The 14,144-nt window shown below is 42.6% G+C and overlaps 1 protein-coding gene across 1 annotated transcript in view; it reads left to right on the forward strand.

The window, feature by feature from the left end:
• Positions 1-1,601: 1,601 nt before the first annotated feature.
• The window catches only part of HS3ST5 (heparan sulfate-glucosamine 3-sulfotransferase 5), a 294,459-nt gene continuing 281,916 nt past the window's right edge, over positions 1,602-14,144 (forward strand). Inside the window, exon 1 of the mRNA XM_061131516.1 lies at positions 1,602-1,711. The gene's annotated coding sequence lies outside the window, so the exon portion shown is untranslated. The remainder of the gene's footprint in view (positions 1,712-14,144) is intronic.

The raw sequence follows: 14,144 nt of genomic DNA on the forward strand, positions 1-14,144 counted from the left end.
CGTGCCTGAGTGATGGAGGGGAAGACATTCGCTTAGACACACACATACGTGCGCACACAGCTGGGCACGTCTCCCGGAGGCAGTCGCCGGGGGCCGGGCGGCGGCCTGACAGCAGCAGCCGCGGGGAGCCGGGCGCCCACACAGCTTGGCCCCGGCGGCTCCAAGACCCGAGAAGGGAAGATCCCAGCCGCACTGACTGTCGCTCTTTTAGGCAGATCGGGAGGAAGCAGGCTGCCCGAGGACCTGTCACCGCGGACGCAGGAGGCTCTTCGCTCGGCGCTCAGAGTCCAGGGCCGCGCCGGTGCCGGCGTGGGGAGAGGAGGATGCTCACCTCCGCCCGCAGAGCGTCTGCGGGCCCCGGCTCTGCGCGGACTCCGGCTCCCGCGGCTGCCCCTGCTGTGCCCGCGCCGCGGGAGCGCGCCCTGTCGTACCTGCCTCCTGCCTCTCCGGGAAGTGCAGGAAACGCGCCCTAAACTCCACTACTTCTCCCGCCTCCTCCCCTTCCCGGCTCCCCGCCCCGGACCTCGCAGCCGCCGGCGTGTAGGACCCGCCCGCCTCTTACTCACGCGCGCACGCACTGCCCCGCTCGCTCGCTCCCATTCAAGCAGACTGGTTCTCGGTGCAGCCAAAGCCCCGGGCGTCCGAAACTACTGAACCAACTGCCGCCGGGACTGCGGGAGACGCCCGGTGGCCCGGCGCGACTCGCCGCTGGTCCCTGCGCCCCGGACGCTCGCCCGCGCCGCCGCCGCCGCCGGAGACCTTGGTGAGCAGGGCTTGCTGCCCGCCTCGCGCCAGGGAGGGGCTCTGGGGGCTGAAGGTTCGTAGATTAGTGGGGAATGGGAAGGGAGGAGGTCGCCACGGGGTGACCTGCTGTGATGCCAGCCAAAGCGCTTTGTGGGGCGCGGTTGTCTTGGGCACTGCCTGGAGGAGACTTTTGAGACATTCTCTGGGGCTTGGGGTTAAACGAGTGCCAGATGGAAAACGACAGGGATGATTCTCGGGGTAAATTGACAGTCACTGGTGTCAGTCTGTCTGTCTCCTTGAGCCGGGCGCAGCGCTCTGGGTTCTCTGCGAGGGAGGGAAGACCCGCGTTAACTGCCTTCAGCAGAGTTTGGGGGCCCGCACAGTCACTTCCTGGAGTGGCTGTGGGGCTGTCGCTCGGAGCGCGAGACGGCTCTGGGCGAGTGCGGAGCCGCCAGGAAGGAGGAGAGGGCAAGCAGCAGGCAGGCAAAGGCTCTGCGAACTTGCGGGTGGGGTGCGTTCTCCGCCCCGCAGGCCCCCAGCCCTCAAAGTACCTGTCCCCGCCCCAGGGCAGCCCCAGTTGACGCAGCCTTTCCCACCCACCCCCGACACACACACGCGCGCGCGCCCGCGCGCACACACATTCAGGAGGTGGATGCAATGGAGTGGGTGGGCATACCGTTGTTACTAAAAAGTGCGCGAGGTCGCTGTGGCTACTGACTGAAGCGCAGAGACTTCCGCTTCTGGGACTTGGGCGACCGCCTGCGTTTAGGGGAGGGGGAAGGAGCGCCCAGCCCCCTGCGGAGGCTCTACCTGACGGTTCCAGATACACAGAGAGCAAACCTCTGTCGCAACTCCGGAATCACTTCGCCTCGGCGGACTCCGCTCTCTGGCTTCCCTCTTTGAGTGCTTATGGGTGCCCACCCAAGGGAGCTGCCGCTCAGACCCCGGTCTCCTTAGTACTCACCCGGTGGGTCGGACTCTCTTTCTCTCTCTCTCTTTTTCCCTTCCTCTCCCTCTCCGCATACCAGCTTCTTCATGGAAAACATTGATCCCGTAAGGAGAGGTTTAATATTTGCAAAGTGCTTTATATCATATTACTTTGTGGATACATTTAATTGCACTGTAACTCTTCTCTGATTTATGTAAACTTGGTCGGATAAATAGCGAGCAGGGTCGGGTTGGGGGTGGGAGCAAGAGTGGGTGGGCGTTCTTTAACGGTGCTCTTTTCTAAACTGATTTGCTAGAAGTAATTTAAAGCTGGTGCTTCTGAAAGCTTTTTTTGCTCAGTAGTTTTGACATATTTCAGGGCTTTAGATAAATGTTTCCACAGTACAATTTATTTCAAGTATATTCAGCTTCTATTCCAAGAAAAAGTTGAAAATAATGAAAGGGATTACAAAGTTGAATATCAAAACTATTTGAATGTTTTTATTGGCATCAATTATGTTGTAGCAGGTTTTTTTTTAAGTTACCCTAGTGGTTCTTCCTGGTGAAGCTTTTAAAAGGAGAAATGAAAGCAATGCTACTTACCTCCAAGTGACTGAGCAGCAGGGTAGGTTTCTTTAGGAATGTGGAGTCATTCCCTAGTGAACTGATGAAGACAGAGGAAAACATTATAAGAAACATAATGATGGGAAAGAAACTGTGGCTTAAAACTAACTGCCTCCCATGCAGGGGGTCTTAACAGTGAACAACAACAGCAAACTGCTCTGGCCCCTTCTAGATTACTCTGGGTTATTTAAAAATACTCTTTCCTGGATTCATAACATATTTAGAAACATCATCAATAATGTAATGTTTTCAAATGGATGCCTAAAGCAGATTATATGGGAAATTACCAGCATACTCTTCAGAGTTTTGCAAAAGTACTAGGATCATGGTTTCTAGGTTAAGCCAGACCTCATGCTTACATTTTAATGTGGAAATTACTCCCTTTGACTTCTTTATGAGAAGTTGCTGCCCACAGAGAGTTGACTATGCCTGCATCATTGTTCTTACCATTTTGCAGGCATACGCAGATGTTTTTGAATGAATAATCTTCTTACTCACTGAATTTTCACTCATTCAAAAAGTATTTACTGAGCGCAGGAGTACACACACAAAGCTGAGCTGAGTGTTATTTTAAATAACACGGAAGAGTTTTCAGTGGAAGCAGGGTGCTTACTCCTACGCTGTGTGAAAAGAACAGTAGAACAGTGACTTACTTAAGGAAGCAGCATTTTGCCCAAAGTAGGTGGTCAATCATGAGTTGTTGACTCAAAAATCATATACGATGTTCACTAGCCAGCTTTGCTTTCACCGTAAATCCCAACATTATTCTTAACACACTGTGTCATTTAGCTGTGACTCAACTTCAGAGAATTGATGTTGACTTTAATCCTGTCACTCTTCGTCTGAATACTTTGGGGAAATAGAACTATCCATGCACCACTCTAGCTTTCCCTGTGTGATTTCTGTGGAGCAGTGCTGGATCTGCATATGTCATTAGTATTCATTTATAAGTAAATGCAAATGTTCCTGTTGCATTGAGAAAGCAAACCTGAATTCAGAGGATGCAACAAATTTTATGCTCCTTTTCTCATCCTTTTATTTTTATATTCTCAGAAACAGTAACATCTCTTATGAGTACAATTATATGTACAAGAGCAGATAAGAAAAATGGTTATTCAGGGTCCATTAGAAAGAGGGAAATGTGTTATGGAAATTTTAGTTGAGAAGAATTCTGACTCTTGTGGGAGGTCTGGTGAGGTAGTCTTTTATTTTAGAGATGCTCATTCATGAATGAAGTAACTTTCAAGGTCACTTCCTAGTAAAATGAGATAGCAATCCCTTAGTAAAAGGGACACTTGCTAAAATCGATACTAAAATCTCTGGGTATGAGCAGTAACACTAGTATGCCATTGAAATTATGTGAACACTTGCATATTTTATATGTGCATGATTTTTTAAATTTCTTTTTAGTACTTATTCAAATATTTCATATTCTGAGATTATTGCAATTAAATGAGTTCTTGATTGGTAATGGAATTATAGGGTTTTTTTGTTTTAAGTAAAGGTGAATAGTTTGAAAAGAGAGAACAGGTCAGGTAAAGAAATTATTATTCAAACCTCAGATTTATCTTCATTCAAGTTCTGTCCTTTTTTCACTGGGGAAGTGAAGTGACAGTTGCTTAGTCCCGTCCGACTCTTTGCAACTCCGTGGACTATACAGTCCATGGAATTCTCCAGGCCAGAATACTGGAGTGGTTAGCTGTTTCCTTCCCCAGGGTTTGCTGGGGAGGGGAACCTTAAAACCAAAATAAGCTATGATTTATTTCACTGATTTCACTATGACCTAAATTGTTACTATTGAGAAAAAATCCTACATTGCATTGTAATTTTTCTGTGAATTTAATACAGATTCTTTAAAACCAGCAAAAGTGTAACTTTTTCCTCCCCCTGAAATCCAATTCAACTGTTGACAAATTTTGTTCACTCTGGAATAGATATTTGTTTCTGGGGGTCATGACGTTATCCTAACCTTTGTAGCAGGAGTGCAATTAAAGGAAACTATTAAGACCTGCATTTGAAAATCACTGATCTAACTGAAAACCATTTCAGAGCAGCTAACATTTATCAAAAGTAGAAGTAAAAGATTATGTCTGGAGAATCTTATAATGTATAAAATCCATATAATGTATAGGCAGGATAAATGGACCTCTCTAAATCTCAAATTCAAGTTCCATTATCATGTCTTAATTCACATTTGGTACAGTGGGTTATTTTTCCTCTTCTTCAAAAGTTTTATGAAAGAAAACTCTGTCAATATTAAGAGATGGTTACAGAGTTTGTTTGACTTTAGGCCATTTTACCCATATATTGTGTGGGAAGTAGGTAAGTTACACACACACACACATATATATATACATGTGTACATGTATACATATAAAAGACATCTTTATATTTATGGATTTATTTATATTTAGGTATGTATCTACACTTTGTCTAAAAACTCTTTTTTAAAGATTTTTTTGATGTGGTCCATTTTTAAAGTCTTTATTGAATTTGTTAATGTTGCCTCTGTTTTATGTGTTTTGGTGTTTTGGTCAGGAGGCATGTGGGATCTTAGCTCCACAACCAGGAATTGAACCCACAACCCCCTGCATTAAGGGGAGGTCTTAACCACTGGACAAGTGACAAGTGAAGTTGCTCAGTCATGTGCGACTCTTTGCGATCCCATGGACTGTAGCCTGTCGGGCTCCTCCATCCATGGAATTTTTCCAGGCAAGAGTACTGGAGTGGGTTGCCATTTCCTTCTACAGGGGATCTTCCTGCCCCGGGGATTGAACCCAGGTCTTCCGCACTTCAAGCAGATGCTTTACCCTCTGAGCCACCTTGAAATCCCTTGTCTAATAACTTTGAACAATAGGAAGAGTCCTCTTGGTGGCATAAGTGGTTTGTGAAGTCAGCATTAGCTGGAAAATGGTACTTATTAAATGCTCAACTAGTCTTGATGTTAAAAATTGGGAGGGTACTAAACTTTTTTGAACAAGTTATTTAAAAAACCATATCATTAACTTTAGCATGTGCTTGACACTGTCCAAAGAACTTTGATAATGTAACTCAATTCTGGTAGCCCCCCTGCTCTCCCCAGAGAGAAAATAAGTAGATAAGGCAGGTTTTTCTTTTTATTATTATCGTCATTTAGCAGGTGAGGAAAGTGAGGCTCAGCAAGCCTAAATAGATGGCTAAAGCCCCACAGCTACTAAATGGCAGAGCTGGTATGCGGGCCAGGCAGTCCACTCTGCTGTGCTGCTGCTTCTGAACGGATAAGTTTGTTTGTTTGTTTGTTTGTTTCAGTTTTCTTAAACAGGGAACCAAAGAGGGGCCACGTTAAGTTGTAAAGCAAATGCATTCTAGCAACTGAGATTTATGACAGTTTTCAAGTTAGAGTGAGTTCTTAAGGAATTCATAAGGAAGGCGATTGGCATGAAAAGCAGAAATAACCTGAATTAGGGCAATGCTAGAGCGGTGCTATAGCTTAATGCAGTTTTTAATGGACTCAATAATTTTCTTAGGTTCAACTACTTTTTAAAATTAGGTAACTTAAGAACTGATGCCATATTTAAGTAGTTTTAATAGCTCAGAGGTTGTGATACTGAATGTTTTATGTTTCCTATAATATCCTTATAATATGGACTTTTTGCATAGAGGTCAGTGTTATGTGTTCTTATATGGTACTTGCCAAAGGAACAGAGTTTAATGTGAAGGTGTGAAATGAGACTTATTCTGCTCTGACCCATGTGTCATACAGTAAGCATCCAATTAATGTTTACTGCATGAACTAATGAAGGATTTTCTAGAAGTTGATAGTCCAGAAACTTTACATATCTTTATAATTGCATAGTTTTAAGATTGTGATTTAATATTATATAGACTTTTTTCTTTGTCATGGTGACTTCAGGGCATTATCATCTATGAGACCCTGGAATAACAATCTTTATAAGATTGAGTGACCTGAGATGAAGGAAGAGGGTGGGGAAGGAAAGTAAAATGATAAATTGATTAAAGTGTTTAAATTTAGAAGTTGACAAAAGGAAAACTGCCTCTAATTATACCTTTTATTTTTAAAAGGCAAATAAGACATAATTAATATTAAGTAATAGAATCTTTACAGTGCTAATGGAGTAGCACAACTCTCTTATCATAAATATTAACAATCTTACTATTTGAGTATAGTTTAGGGAACTATTTAGAAATGTATTAAAATGTCACTGTAATGCTCTTTGCCATAGCTAAATCAAGTCAATAAAAAAAATCACAGTAATTCTCAACGTGCTTAAGATAAATAAGGTGTTTATCACAGTATAAGTACAGTACTGGAGTCAGGCAGACCTGGCTGAATTAGAATCCCTGTTTCACGGCTTGTTGACTGTGGGATCTTGGACATTATTAACTAACCTTTCTAGTTCCTAGTAATCCGATCTATTATATGGTTATGGAAATAGCATTATAGATTTCTCTATATCTAGATTTGATAATATATGGAAAATGCCTTGCATATAGTGTCATGTACAGTGAAGATTCAGGAAGTCGTAACTGATGTCACTATTATGATCATCATCTTTAAATTACTGTAACATCATCAGCAGTGGTTAAACATAATGGGTACATGGTTCTCTCTTTATCTATCTATCAGTCTGTCTATGTGTGTGTGTGTGTGTCTGTGTGTATGTGTGTACTGAATTGGCTGTTCTCCAATTGCAAAGCATAGGTTCTGTGGATACTCTTATAGTTGAGAAAAGGATATGAATAGAAGAAATAAGTGTTTCAGACTTAAGCATTACTGGATATAAAGCACAGAAATGGAGAGGAAGCTTTTAGGATAGCTACTTCACAATATTTTTTTTGCAAGGTCCAGCTATGTATGCTCACACAATTCTTTGGAAGATATATCCTCTTATACAAATATAGTAAATGAGGAAGAGCGAAAGGTTTACTAAAAGCAACTGTTTATATTTATCTGTTTATACCTTATGAGTTGAAGTATTAGGATGCACACAGATTTCTTTCTTTTTTATACTTTTGTACCATTTTCATGGATTAAAGTAAAAAAGCTATTAAAGTAAAGTAAAAAAGCTATTTCCTAACTCTAATGATTAAATTTGAGTAACTCAATGTAAAAGTTTAATTTTATTCTTAGATTTTTTTTCTATAACTCATTAATTCCAGTAGCCAGTTGGCTATCCTCAGTTTATAAAGTTTCCACTTATTCCTCCATTTATTTTGTCCTAATGGATATACTTATTTACCTCTTTTTCTCTGTAGAAATAATAGATGATAATAGCTAATTGACATTTACTGATGTACCAGGCTTTGTACAGGTCTTAACACATTACTTTCCCACAATGCATTCAATGGAATATGTGTCATTAGTAGTTCCATTTCACAGATGAGGAAACTGAGGCCCAGAGATGTCCTCTAGCTAGAGGGGTGGAGCCATAACCTAAACCCATGCCATCTGGCCTAGAGCCCACACTTAGCCACACCAACAGACATCTGAGTAGCAATTAGCCCCTACACACCATCCCTGTATTTCTGGGCCTAGAAACCCATGCCTTCCTATTTCCTTGTGTTTTCCCTGCAACAAAAGAGGGATTTATCTTTGATAAAGGTTAATTTCCTGACTTTGTCTTATCACTCTATTTTCCTGTGTATGTATGTCACACTATTCTCCTATGTATGTACAGTGGACACGAGAGCAAAGAATGAAACTAGATTAATTTTTTGTAAACTATTGGATCTTTTTTCAGTAGATTTAAATTGATCGCCAAGATCCTGCTACATAGTTGCATTTATGCTTCCCATGCAGTGGTAGCGGATCACCAGTCCATGCTAGTAGAATTTCTACATCTGGTGAGTCAGCTGCCTGTGACCTGAACTTTTTAACTACCTCACTTCTTTCTGAGCTGAATGAAATAGAATGGGACTAAAGAGCCCTAGGAAGCTTGGAGAAGCAGAAGGCTCACCACAGGGAGCCCTGGGGTTCCTGAAGGATTACTCCCCCCTGAGAGTAGCTGGAGAAGGCCTGAGGACTGTTTCATGGGCCCCCTGACTGAGTGCCTCTCAAGGGGCAGGGTTTGTCCCCTTTTTCTCCATGGTACTTGGGACATGGTTTAATGGGGTAGACTCAGAGATTCTTCCTTCAGGCATCCAGAACCTGGAGAGCAGACCACTGAGGGATCCACAGAAGGAAGGATAGAAGGAGGAAGGCAGAGGCAGAAAACAGGGCAGATAAGGGAGATGTGAGGAGGTGAAAGGCCAGTAGGTGCCTCGGTAACCAGTGGGAGTAGTTAGTTTCATTTTATGTTTATTCAGGTATATTTACAATCCTTCATTCCCAAATCTAGCCTACGTATGCAGTACCCATGTAGCCCTGATATGACTCTTTAAAAGGAAGGACATTATTGCCTATTGTCCTGATCTGGCACACCATAACACTTTAATAAATATTAGCTATAATTATTATTGCTTGATTGCCTATAGACAGAATTACTTTTCTTAATCAGGTATTTATCTTATTCTCATACACCATATACTCTGAAATGGATGACTAGATAGTCAAAGGTTACTTGGCAGCATTTAGTTTTGGAATTTCTGAGTTCTGCAAATACTTGCATCTTTTGTATAACAGACACACAGCTCTGTACTTACCAACAGTGAGATCAAGAGTTCACGGATTTTCATACACCATTACTTTCTTAATGTTACCTCTTCTTGAATACTTTGTTATTTTGCTCTTCTGTACTGGCAGTGCCATCAAAAAAAGTGAGAAAACAGAAAAAAATCACAGTAGCAACACAGGTAACTTGAGATCATCTTGTATTTTTCCTTATCTTCCTCTAGTCTGTCACCTAGACATGACAGTCTGGCCTTTTGAACATCTACCTACCTACCAGCCCCAATTCAACTGCTTTAGTTGAGGCCATAAGAATTTCTCACCTGAATTACTAGCTTCCTTATTAGCTTTATATCTCCATCTTCCTCGGTGCTTCTAAAATTCTTTTCTCAGTGCAAACCTAATGATGTAATTCCCCTGCTTTATAGCCTGTAGCATCCTTTGTCAGCAGGATAAAGTTCAGGCTAGCTCAACCTTCAAAGCCCTTACTGTTTCAATGGCCCAGCCTGGAACTCATCTCCTATCACGTGCTATGTCTCTGCAAGTGAGCAATTCCAAACAAAGAATCTTTTAGGATTTGAAATAGCTCAACTGGAAATCCATCACCTCCACTAGCTTTGTTTAGTGATGCTTCCTAAGACCCACTTGGCTTTGCATTCCAGGATGTCTGGCTCCAGGTGAGTGATCATGCCATCGTGGTTATCTGGGTTATAAAGATCTTTTTTGTGTAGTTTTTCTGTGTATTCTTCCAACCTCTTCTTAATATCTTCTGCTTCTGTTAGGTCCATACTATTTCTGTCCTTTATTGTGGCCACCTTTGCATGAACTCTCCCCTTGGTATCTCTAATTTTCTTGAAGAGATCTTTAGTCTTCCCATTCTATTGTTGTCCTATATTTCTTTGCATTGATCACTGAGGAAGGCTTTCTTATCTCTCCTTGCTATTCTTTGGAACTCTGCATTCAAATATGTATATCTTTCCTTTTCTCCTTTGCCTTTAGCTTCTCTTCTTTTCACAGCTATTTGTAAGGCCTCCTCAGACAACCATTTTGTCCTTTTGCATTTCTTTTTCTTGGGGATGGTCTTGATATCTGCCTCCTATACAATGTCACAAACCTCCGTCCATAGTTCTTCAGGCACAGATGATGCTGTCAAAGTGCTGCACTCAATATGCCAGCAAACTGGAAAACTCAGCAGTGGCCACAGGACTGGAAAAGGTCAGTTTTCATTCCAATCCCAAAGAAAGGCAATGCCAAAGAATGCTCAAACTACCGCACAATTGCACTCATCTCACATGCTAGTAAAGTAATCCTCAAAATTCTCCAAGCCAGTCTTCAACAATATGTGAACCATGAACTTCCAGATGTTCAAGCTGGATTTAGAAAAGGCAGAGTAACCAGAGATCAAATTGCCAACACCCATTGGATCATCGAAAAAGCAAGAGAGTTCCAGAAAACATCTACTTCTGCTTTATTGACTATCCCAAAGCCTTTGACTATGTGGATCACAACAAGCTCTAGAAAATTCTTAAAGAGATGGGACTACCAGGCCACCTGACCTGCCTCTTGAGAAACCTATATGCAGGTCAGGAAGCAATGGTTAGAACTGGACATGGAACAAACTGGAACAGACTGGTTCCAAATTGGGAAAGGAGTACCTCAAGGCTGTATATTGTCACCCTGCTTATTTAACTTATATGCAGAGTACATCATGAGAAATGCTGGGCTGGAGGAAGCACAAGCTGGAATCAAGATTTCTGGGAGAAATATCAATAACTTCAGATACGCAGATGACACCACCCTTATGGCAGAAAGTGAAGAGGAACTAAAAAGCCTCTTGATGAAAGTGAAAGAGGAGAGTGAAAAAGTTGGTTTAAAGCTCAGCATTCAGAAAACGAAGATCCTCGCATCTGGTCCCATCATTTTATGGCAAATAGATGGGGAAACAGTGGAAACAGTGACATAATTTATTTTCTTGGGCTCCAAAACCACTGCAGATGGTGATTGCAGCCATGAAATTAAAAGACATTTGCTCCTTGGAAGAAAAGTTATGACCAACGTAGACAGCATATTAAAAAGCAGAGACATTACTTTGCCAACAAAGGTCCATCTAGTCAAAGCTATGGTTTTTCCAGTAGTCATGTATGGATGTGAGAATTTGACTATAAAGAAAGCTGACCGCTGAAGAATTGATGCTTCTGAACTGTGGTGTTGGAGAAGACTCTTGAGAGTCCCTTGGACTGCAAGGAGATGCAACCAGTCAATCCTAAAGGAAATCAGTCCCGAATATTCATTGGAAGGACTGATGCTGAAGCTGAAACTCCAATACTTTAGTCACCTGATGCGAAGAACTGACTCATTTGAAATGACCTTCATGCTGGGAAAGATTGAAGGCAGGAGGAGAAGGGGACAACAGAGGATGAGATGGTTGTATGGCATCACCGACTCAATGGACATGAGTTTGAGTAAACTCCAGGAGTTTGTGATGGACAGGGAGGCCTGGCGTGCTGTAGTCCATGGGGTCACAAAGAGTTGGACACGACTGAGCAACTGAACTGAACTGAAGCAAAGAATAGCTCACAAGTCCATGACTTTGCACATACCAGCCCCTCTGCTAAGAGGGTTCTCTGCTTGTCTAACTTCTTGTCTTCCTTACCACTTCTCTTGTTTTCTTACTCCTCTCCTTTGCAACTTACTCACCCCCACCTGAGCTAGGATGGGATAGTTTTCTGATCCTTTATTATGTATAGTACAGATCATAGTCTATAGAATTATTTGTTTATTTGTTAATGGCCCCCTAATGTATGCTGGGAGGTGTTGGGGGCAGGAGGAGAAGGGGACGACAGAGGATGAGATGGCTGGATGGCATCACCGACTCGATGGACATGAGTTTGAGTAAACTCCGGGAGCTGGTGATAGACAGGAAGGCCTGGCATGCTGCGATTCATGGGGTTGCAAAGAGTCGGACACGACTGAGCGACTGAACTGGACTGAACTGAATGCACGTATATACATACTCCTCCCAACCTCCACCAGTGCCTGGCCTGCACCGTCATCCCTCGCCCAACACAAAGCTGGTGTAGACATTCTGGTAGCTGTACATCTAGTACAGCCTTCCACATATACATAGTCTTTGTGCCAGGACTCTTTTGGTATTTAAAGTAGGCCTGAGGAGAAGGACACTTCTGTTGTTTGAGAAGAAAAGCAAGTGTGTTTTATAACCTAAGCTGGCAAAAGGGACCCTGATGTAGGAGAGAGTATAGGGCAGAGGAAGGAACTGGACATCTTTGTGTGTTGCCCTCTGGATGCTCATATGAGGAAACAAGGTCTGTGTTCTGCCCACCTCAGTCATCACCGGACCACAGGTGGATAGGATGCCTCTTTGTCCCTGCTGTCTAAACACTTGCCACCAAGTATCACTTGCCAGCTTCAAGCAGCTGGGGTGAGCAGCAGGAAACAATATCATGACCGTAGTTCTAGGTCGTCACTCCTGCATCCAGGCAGCTATTCACAAGCACCTGTTGTCGTCCAGGAGCATCACCTAACTGAGTCAGAAGACTGAGTTTGGCACATGCATGCATGGGTGCTAAGTTGCTTCAGTTGTGTTCAGCTGTTTGCTGCTCCATGGACTATAGCCCGCCAGGCTCCTCTGTCCATGAGATTCTCCAGGCAAGAATACTGGAGTGGGTTACCATCCCCTTCTCAAAGGGATCTTCCTGACCCTGGGATCAAACCTGGTTCTCCTGCATTGCAGGTGGATTCTTTACCATCTGAGCCACTAGGAAACACGAGTTTGGCACATGACAGGCTACCAAAGATGCAGTGAAATTGTGGTTGTAGGAGCCCATAAAAGTCAGAAACTTTGAGAGGTCCCGCACCTATCCATGTTTGTCTTATTGATTTTTTCCTTTGCATTCTTTTTAAGGATCTCAGTGACTATGCTATGTGTTCTGAGATGCTGATCAGTCAGAATTTTTAACATTTTGGTTTTTTAGAACTATCTGGAATAACACATTTTCTCAGTAAAGTAGGTTAACTTTTATTTCATGGAAAGGGAGAATTTATACCATTTCCATTGGACCTTGCATCTCTTACCCAAAAGAAGAGTTCTAGGAAAAGGAATACAAGTTAGTGTCTTTTGCCTGCTATATTTCAAAAATACATTTAAGTAGTTCTACTTTTTTATTATTAATATATTCCCATCTGGATAGCTTTTTTTTTTTTTCACCTGGGATGAACAAATTATTAATTCTATTGAAAAAATGTGCTGTATTCAGAAGAGTAGTTGCCAAATTTGTTGGGACCTATAACAAAATAATTAATTATCCAGCAACATGAGGACTATTGGAGTGTTGGATGTAAAACAGATGGTGGGAGAAGAAGGATGAGGCAGTCAGGATGCTGTGAGGGGTGTGATAAGTCTCTCAGGCTGTGTGGGGTAAAGCCACTTGTGTGCCAAGCCTCCCTCAGACTCCCTGCTGCACATATTTTTCCCCATTGATCCTTCCACCACTCCATCACTTCACTCCTTGAGACCCCGGCTTCCCTGCCCCCCTGCCACCACATTCATTTTAAATGTCAAGGGGAAGTAAGGGGAGGTGAGGGCCAAAGGTCTGCTCCCCTTAGACCCCGGACACAATGCCAGCATCTGTGGCAGCCCCAGCACCTATCCCATGGAGTAAGTTAGGCTGCCATTACCCTTGTCCTGACATTGCTTTTAGTCCTGCAGATGTAAAGCTTTAAAGAGTTTGAGGTTCATTTCAGAATCAGTTAAGATAAATGAATATTACAAATGAACGCAGTGCTTTTTTTTTGTTTGTTTGCAAATTTCAAAGACCTAACCTGAAGTCTAAACATTTCCTGGGAGAAAACCTGGTTGAATATCAGTGAAAAAATGCTTACAGGAAACTGTTACTACCCCCATCTCCCCCTGCCAACCTTTTCACAGTGATCTTCCCCTGTGTTGAATCCAGTTAGTGTGAATTGGAAGGTACATTTATACCAAGATCAACATTTGATGGTAGAGATTATAGTAACTCCCATGTTGATGCTTTTCTTATACGTTACCATCATGATGCATTTTTAACTCTGTGAAAGTCATAGTACTTGGTGGTGGGACAAAGGTGGTGACGTTTAGATTTCAGATATTAAAAAAAAAAAAACTAACTAACTACCAAGTTTTTCACTCTTGCACCAGAAAATACAGAATAATCTAGTTAATGTCTTCACAGGAAAGTTACTCATT

The sequence above is a fragment of the Dama dama genome, chromosome 28, assembly GCF_033118175.1.
Source record: "Dama dama isolate Ldn47 chromosome 28, ASM3311817v1, whole genome shotgun sequence".
NCBI lineage: Eukaryota > Metazoa > Chordata > Mammalia > Artiodactyla > Cervidae > Dama > Dama dama.